The sequence below is a fragment of the Hevea brasiliensis genome, unplaced genomic scaffold (assembly GCF_030052815.1).
Source record: "Hevea brasiliensis isolate MT/VB/25A 57/8 unplaced genomic scaffold, ASM3005281v1 Scaf81, whole genome shotgun sequence".
Classification (NCBI taxonomy): Eukaryota; Viridiplantae; Streptophyta; class Magnoliopsida; order Malpighiales; family Euphorbiaceae; genus Hevea; species Hevea brasiliensis.
This window is the reverse complement of record NW_026615301.1, coordinates 191,214-199,004: the sequence shown is the minus strand read 5'-3', so window position 1 is coordinate 199,004 and position 7,791 is coordinate 191,214. Positions and strand designations below refer to the sequence as shown.

The 7,791-nt window shown below is 33.1% G+C and overlaps 2 long non-coding RNA genes across 2 annotated transcripts; both read right to left on the bottom strand.

Annotated features, from left to right (window-relative positions):
- Positions 1–389: 389 nt before the first annotated feature.
- On the bottom strand, positions 390–1,759 carry LOC131177761 (uncharacterized). The gene is made up of 2 exons (XR_009147070.1): positions 1,537–1,759; positions 390–719 (listed from the first exon to the last, which is right to left on the bottom strand). It is a non-coding gene; the product is annotated as an uncharacterized LOC131177761 (long non-coding RNA).
- A 1,626-nt stretch (positions 1,760–3,385) lies between these two features.
- Positions 3,386–7,737, bottom strand: LOC131177756 (uncharacterized). Its single transcript, XR_009147068.1, has 3 exons — positions 7,362–7,737; positions 6,477–6,556; positions 3,386–3,971 (listed from the first exon to the last, which is right to left on the bottom strand). It is a non-coding gene; the product is annotated as an uncharacterized LOC131177756 (long non-coding RNA).
- Positions 7,738–7,791: the final 54 nt, after the last annotated feature.

The following is a 7,791-nucleotide window of genomic DNA, read 5'->3' as shown; positions in this document are numbered from 1 at the left end:
ATGAATCCAAATAGGCGATAGAATCTTTACATGAGATTGCGTTATCAATGCAATTAACTATACATATTAATGAGAATTATATGTAAATGCAGAATACTGACACAAATAGATAATTAGAAAGTGTCAAGTTTTCCCTTCCAAGATAGACGAATGAAACTAAAAAGAAAAAAAAAATAGAAATACTTTAACTGGGCAGGTCAGGTGAATTCACAAACTTGAGATGTTCATTGCATCACTTTTGTCGCAATTATATATATATATATATATTTTTTGAAAACAAAACGAAATTGCATTAAGATAAATCATCATAAGAAATTATGAGTGACAGGACCTCACTTCTGGAGATTAAACTAAAAACTAAATTATGTGCTAAGCAGTGGACAACAGTGTAAGCCCCCACTCCCGGAGATTTGACTAAAAACTAAATTGCACCCTAAATTGTATGTGTTAAGCAATGGACAACAGTGTTCACTGATTTACCAGTAGAAGAAATAGAGCAGAATTAATTAAGAAGAAAATTCATAATCAGTGACAATAGAATCAAAATAAGAGAGATCATGCTGATTGGAGTGGAGAGCTTGTACCAACAGCAAAGAACCAGACTCTAAAATTACATCGCGAAAGCCCTTACAAGTATGTATGCCACGCCATACACCTGATAATCAAATAATCAAAGCTCCTCCAATAAAATCGAAGCATCTCCAAAGGAATCTCAGCGACTGCATCCAGAGAGACACAAATCAAAACATATCCATATTCGATGTTAAATATCCTTGACGTATCTAAAACAAGCTATATGATACAAAGCAGGCAGAAAAGTGACAGGCAAGAAATATATTAGCGCTTCAAAAATCTGATAATCTCAGTTCTTGACATGCTTTTGCCCATAAATATGTGCCACAAGAAACTTTACAAGAGATCCACTAGAAGGGTATTTGCAATTCTGCTAGTCATTGTTGACAAGAAATCCTAGTATAGTAAACTGCTTGATTTGTTTCTGATGCTGATGGTTTACTGTCAAGGTATAAGTGAACAAAGAGCAAAGGAAACGCCACAAAAGGGTCATAAAATCTTAGAAACATGAACAGTGACCTTCCATTCACCATTATTCACTATGCATATATTTCTTGATTTAGCATTGACCACGAGCCACATGCACCATTAAGGAACAATAATGAAACAAAAAATAAAAAGTAAAGCAATACTTCTCTCAATGAGCGAAAAACAATACATCAATATTAACCCTGCTAATTCTGAACTTAAAATAAGATTAAAATTACGGGAGTACTTATACTTGCTTCCATACTGGAACTAGTATTATCAGTTTGCAGGTTTTACTTTTCATATACGATAAAAATTTGCAACAGATATAAATTTTCCTCAGATGCAAATGCACCAAAATTACAGTTTAATTTTCCTTAGATGCTAATGCACCAAAATTACAGTGTAAATATAGCATGTTCTCATTCTTAAACATTCACAACATGGTAGTAATCTTATTATAGAAAACGACAACAATTGCTGCATTTTACGCACCTGCAAGCATTTAAGATGGACAAAATTTCCTGCTTGCCACTGTAATTTTCTTGAGTTGCCTTATAAGTGACAACATGAGGCTTGATTCCCTGCTTAGTCATCTCATCAAATAAAGTCACAGCAGATTTCACTTATAAATTCTTGCACTGGGCATCTATAAGTGCAGGATAAGGAACAGCATCAGCATTCAATCAAGGTTGAATAAGTTAATAAATTAGGTGATATGCATGCTGATGCATGCATTTTAGATCATCATTTAGGTGTAATTTTTGCACATAATTTACCCTTGTTCATGGCCATTATTATAGATATTAGTATATATTTAGTCAATTTTGCAATTTTCACTTTTCTTAGTTTAATTTTTGGAATTTATTTGTTTTGTAGGGTAAATTTGGAGAAATTTGATCAGAGTAGCCATTTGGAGGAGATTAAAGTCGAATTGCAAAAATTTTGAAGTTGAGTAAAAAAATGGCCGAGAGCGACACAACCTGCAGCGCAACCAAATTAGCTTATGTCGCAGCTTGTGTAAATCGTCAGATATTCACGCCGAGAGCGACACAACCCGCAACACAACCCACGACACAACTGACTCGGCTTATGTCATTTTTACTGGAAATTATTGACGTGGCATTTCCGTTACTCCAGCTTTTTACCTCACTTTCTCTGGAACCTTCCCCCTTTTACCCATTCTAGGGCAGATCCTTAGCCTATATAAAGCCTCATTTTATCATTTTCTTTCCATAGAGAGCAAGGGAGGCAAATTCGGAAAAGTTAGAAAGAGAGAAGGAGGAGCACTTTCTGCATTCTTTTTCCAGCAGCTGCAGATCACGTTTTCTGCACTTTTGTGCAGCAGAATCTGCAGCATATTTCTGGGTTTTTCTACCCCTTTAGCTTACATTTCCATTATTTCTTCATTTCTTCATTTGGGTTTATCTTTAAACAATGATTTTTGAGTAGTTTATAGAGATTCTAGAGATGGGTTTGTAAATATTGATTTGTATTGTGGTTTTTGAACTGATTTAGCCATTTAAATGGGATTTGTTACATTTTGATTTATTGCTTGTGAGCTTGTTGCCTTGCTTGATGAATGGGCCCTCATTAAGTTAAGTTTTAATCCTTAATAGATGGACTGAAAAGTGAATATTGGGGATGGATAATCTTGCAATAAACTTTATTTTCTTGGTGTTAGAAATAAGCTAAGAAGATTAAGGGGAACTTTCCAAAAATCAATTGAAGCATTAATTGGGTTTTTGTTAGGTTTGAAATACCGTGAAAACAGGGTTTGATTTAATGAAAACCAATTTTGAGATGCTTGAAAAAGGTTTCAAAAATTTAAGAATTGATTTCCCTCAAATTTGCAATTCTCATGTGTTTGGCTAAATTAGGGATAAACCACATGGAAACAATATTGAAAATCCAATCTCTAGAATCAATTTAATTTTCATTGAATTTAGATTTAAATCCTCCAAATCATTTAAATAGCAATTTCAATTTAAATCCAATTTAAATTTAAATACAATTTAAATCCAATCTCTAGAATCACTTTAATTTTTATTGATTTTAGATTTAATTCCTCTCAATTTCATAAATAGAAATTTCAAATTAATTTTTGGTAATCTAGTTTAATTAATTTTAGTTAATTGTTTGATTTAGTTTTAATTCCTCAAATACCAATTTTAATTCCGAATTTCATTTTACATCTTTAATTTTTGTCATTCTAATTAGCTTATACTTTTATTTCCAATTTAAGCACAATTCCCTGTGGGATCGATATCATTTTTTTTAAAACTATACTACTGTGACCCGTGCACTTGCGGACACACCGTATCACATGCCCCTTCCATCAATCAAGCTAAGAGCTTCTTGGAGAGAGAGAGCTTCAGTGATTTTCGGATCAGGTGGACCAAGAAGCTCAATTAGCAAGCCTTAATCAGCTGTCCTCACCAATCACAAAGAACCCAACCTGCTCAATTTTGTTATGATGCGGACGGGAGGAAGCATCTGTATTGCATTTCAAGAATCCCGAAGCAGGCTTGTGCCATTTCAACAAATCAGCCACAGAAACTGTCGAAGAGTAGTCAGAATGGGATGGATGGTCACTAACTTGGGCAGCTAATCACTGATTCAGGAAGGAGGAAGCAGAGCTTGTAATCTGATTAGAATTCCAAAGCGCTTCGTTCCTGTTTTTCCAAAGAGACCAAATTAGAGTGCATCTTCTGTGAGGAAACTCAATTATAGTCACACGAATAGGCTCGAAATCTGAGTTAACACAGAGTCACTACCACTGCATCTGCTGTGAGGAAACTCAATATCTCATTTGGAGGATCAGGCCAGAATTGAACACAATGAGCTGCAGAATGCAATTTCACATAAGAGCCTTAATTTCAATGCCACAAGTTTCAATGTGCTAAAGAATCAGCAGTACAATTCTTCTTCTGAAAACATAAACTAAGTACACTCCATCAAGAATGGAAATCATGTTAGAGATGAAACTTTAGCTTAAAAAAGTTGAATATACATACACATATTTCATGATCCATGCAAGAAATTGAATATGAATGTGAATAAAAAGGATTTTAGAATGGTGGAAGCTACTGTTTATCATAAATTGCAGAGCATTTTCATAAATTACAGATGCTAATGATGTCAATAAATTAGAATATCAAAATTTTATTAAAGGTGAAATTATTTCTTTATGTCACTTTGCTAAGAGGTGAAGAAACTAATTTAGTTACTACCCATAAGTGCACTTAATGGCGTTAGCCCTTTTCCCTCGATTTGTTAACGACGTGATAGTTCAATAATCGATTTGTCATGAAATTTTCTTCAATCCTTGAATTGAAAAAGCATGACAAACAGGTTACTATATTGTGCTTTCCCCAAAAATTTAACAATTTATACATCTTAATTAAATTTCTTTTTAGAGCTAAATTGGATTTGAAATGGAATAATTGTCTCTATATTGATTAAAATATCTTTTTTTTCTTGTTAAATATGATACTGCATATGGATGATCGGAATTCTCAGACTAAAAATATCTTAATTAAGGTACACTAGTATTAGGGGATGATTAGAAAAAAAAATTATTTATCATAAATAATAATATAATCGAATTAATCTGGACATTTTTTGTCATGAACTCCATACCATCCAAATCCATTTAAAAAAAAAATCTTTATTCTCCTATACCATTCCATGAACTCCATACCATCCATATCCATGTGAAGATTATTTGTCAATAAGTTTTAATGTCTATAAATTATTTTTAGGACTATAAGGAGCAGCGATACTGAAATTGTTTTAAGAACCCCAATCAAGCCAAAAGGAAAGAAAAAACAAAAAAACAAACAACGCTGCTGATGGGAAGCATAGGGGAAAAAGGGACAACAATGATGGTGAGCATTAGTGATCAGAAAAGCAGAACCTGAGATTTGGCAAATGATTGCATGGTTTTGCAACTGACAGCGGGAATTACACGATTGAATCATTTATTAAAATTTGTCATCCATCCTTATGTTAAAACCGGTTTTCTCCATCCCATATGTCAATTATTCAACAAATTCTGGAATAAATCACTTCACAATTAGGACAAATAGAACACAAATTTAGCAATCAAATAAATTGGTTTACTAATTAAGAAGTTGATGATTTTAGCTTTATAAACAGAGTAATTCATAATCCCACTGAATTAATGCATCAAATAAAAAATCATGGCTAGAGGGTATGATTCAAATGGATTTGGCCAAGAGCACTAAAATATAGTAATAAGAGATTGGTCCTCAAAGAGTCCAATAAAAATCAAATGGAAGTAAAAAGAAAATGCAATATGAATTTTTTTTTTCTTTCTTTTTTTGTTGATCATTACCCTAAATAAAGCAAAGATCTTAAAAGAAGTCACACACTCACTTAAAAGTTGGTTTTGATGAAAGAAAGAGCTGCATAAAATCATTTAACAGCTGCCTAAAGGAAGGTTTATAATTTAATAGCTAGCAAAAGGATTGGAATCTTCATCAAAGAAAAAAAAAAATCATCAATCAAGATTTTTTACTTGTTTTTTCTTTAACTAGCGTACAAAGCAAAGGACTAGATTCTTGTTTCTAAAGTGACACAAACCCAGGAGCTGCTTCTGCTTTGCAATTAATTCTTTCCCCACTTACCAACTTAATCACAGAAAGAGTGTTAGAAAATTTTCATGGTCCTACAAACTCAACTAGCATAACCACAAAGAGAAAAATCACAAAGCACTATGTTGAAACTTACTAGAGGAGGTAACAACCTTAACAAGTGTCAAAATGTGTTTGTGAGTTTATTTTTCCTCTTCATTTTCAGCCGCCAAAAATTTTTCACAGAAGAGGGTGAAGCATAATAAACATATACTAAACATTCTCTAATGGTATGAAGAGATCTACATGATAAACAATAACATGGACAAACATAGAAAGAAACATCACAGCACAGGCACGTACGCAAATTTAAATACTACATACGCATAGGAAGAGCAAGGATGAACAGAGTCAAGGAATCAACTATACGAATAAAACTCCTTTCTTCCAAATGCGTAATATTATGACTATGGACATTTGGACAATAATTGAGGTGTTATTGGTGCCAGCTACAAATTTTAAAAAATTTATAATTGTATACAAATTGCCTGGAAAGAGATCATGCAATTTTCTCTCAAAGAGGTGAAGGAACAAAAAAAAAGAAAGGTCAAACAAAAAGGAGAGGGTGCACCAACAGAAGAAGGTAACGTTGACATATGGGTTCAATCATATACAACATAGCAAATGTTCAGCATAACATATTATGCAGATTTTAAATAATAAAAGCAAGATTCAAATGCCTAAGTTTCTGCAACTAGCGATTCAAACTTCTTTTGAGAAGCAAATTTTACAAATTAGTAATTGATTATGCAGCATTAGATCATAAAAGCAACCCACCTGAAATGGAAGACTTATAGTCGCTAATTAAGTTTGTGCTAGAGAGGGAGAAATTGGAGGCTACAAAAACCATAGAGCTTCTGAATTGTTGAGTGGAGAAGAGAAATGGAAGTCGAGAGTCAAAAAAAGTTTGTATAAGAGAAGCAGTTCTTGAGAAAAGAAAAACGAGAAGGAAAAATAAATCACAAGCGGTAGAAATTGTTAATTAGTATCTTGGGATTTCTTTTATTGGAGTATGAAGATACTGCTTCATATAGAATTCCAAATAAAATCTATTATGAAGCAGCAAATGAGTTTTCATTGCAAGTGTGGAATAAACTGAGAAACACAGTTCCCATTGTCTCTGAGGAAGAATTAATATATGCATCTTTACCACTTTATGTGACATGCAAAATACTTCTACTCATAAAATCACTATGTGTTCGTAATTTCACCAAAGGGACATGTAATCATAATTTTGGAAATCTAAATAATATAATTAAAGAAAGAATAAGAAAGAAATTCACATTTTACAAAACTACTTTGCAGACCAAGAAAATTAATTGAATTGAAATTACTCTCTGAAAGAAAAAGGAACCGGACAAACCAAAATTCTGCAGTATTTTCTTTTGAAAAATAAAATCGAACCAAAGTAAAAAACTAAATGAATTGAATTAAACTTGGTTTGATTTATTTCAATCCATTGGTTCTTCAAATCTCAATAACCAAAACAAAACAAATCCAATATTACAGATCACAAGATTCGAAACAAATCAAACATAAATCTTTAGATTTCAAAGCAAATCCAACACTACAGATCAAAATAAATTACCAATATCATCCAAAAATAACAAAATCACAAGAGATAGAGAAGGGTTGGTATCGGAAACGACTCTGGAAACGTACTGGCAAGATGGAGAAGGCCGAGGTTGGCGTAGAGTGAGTCTGGAAGACGCCGCTAAAGTCGCGAGAGATGGGCTCGTGAGACTCGCCAGATCAGAAAGTTGATGCCCAAAACAAATGAGACTCGACAGATCAGATAGTTGATGCCCAGATTTGGAAGACGTCGACGCAGCTTGCTGGTGGTGATAGGGGCAAAAGAGCCAATATCAGAATAAAATCAATTTGGTTTAATTTTTCGATTTAAACCGAAGAATCTCATTCAAATTTCAAATCATCATTAATAGCATTTTAATTAGATTAGATATGTAAGAGTTTGAATGCCAAAACATTGTCATATATCAAAATATCAAAAGGATATAAAAATATAAAAATGGAGGTGACTTACAGGAAAAGAGAGCTGCAAGCCTTAGTTCTCCACAATTAGTAGGGACGG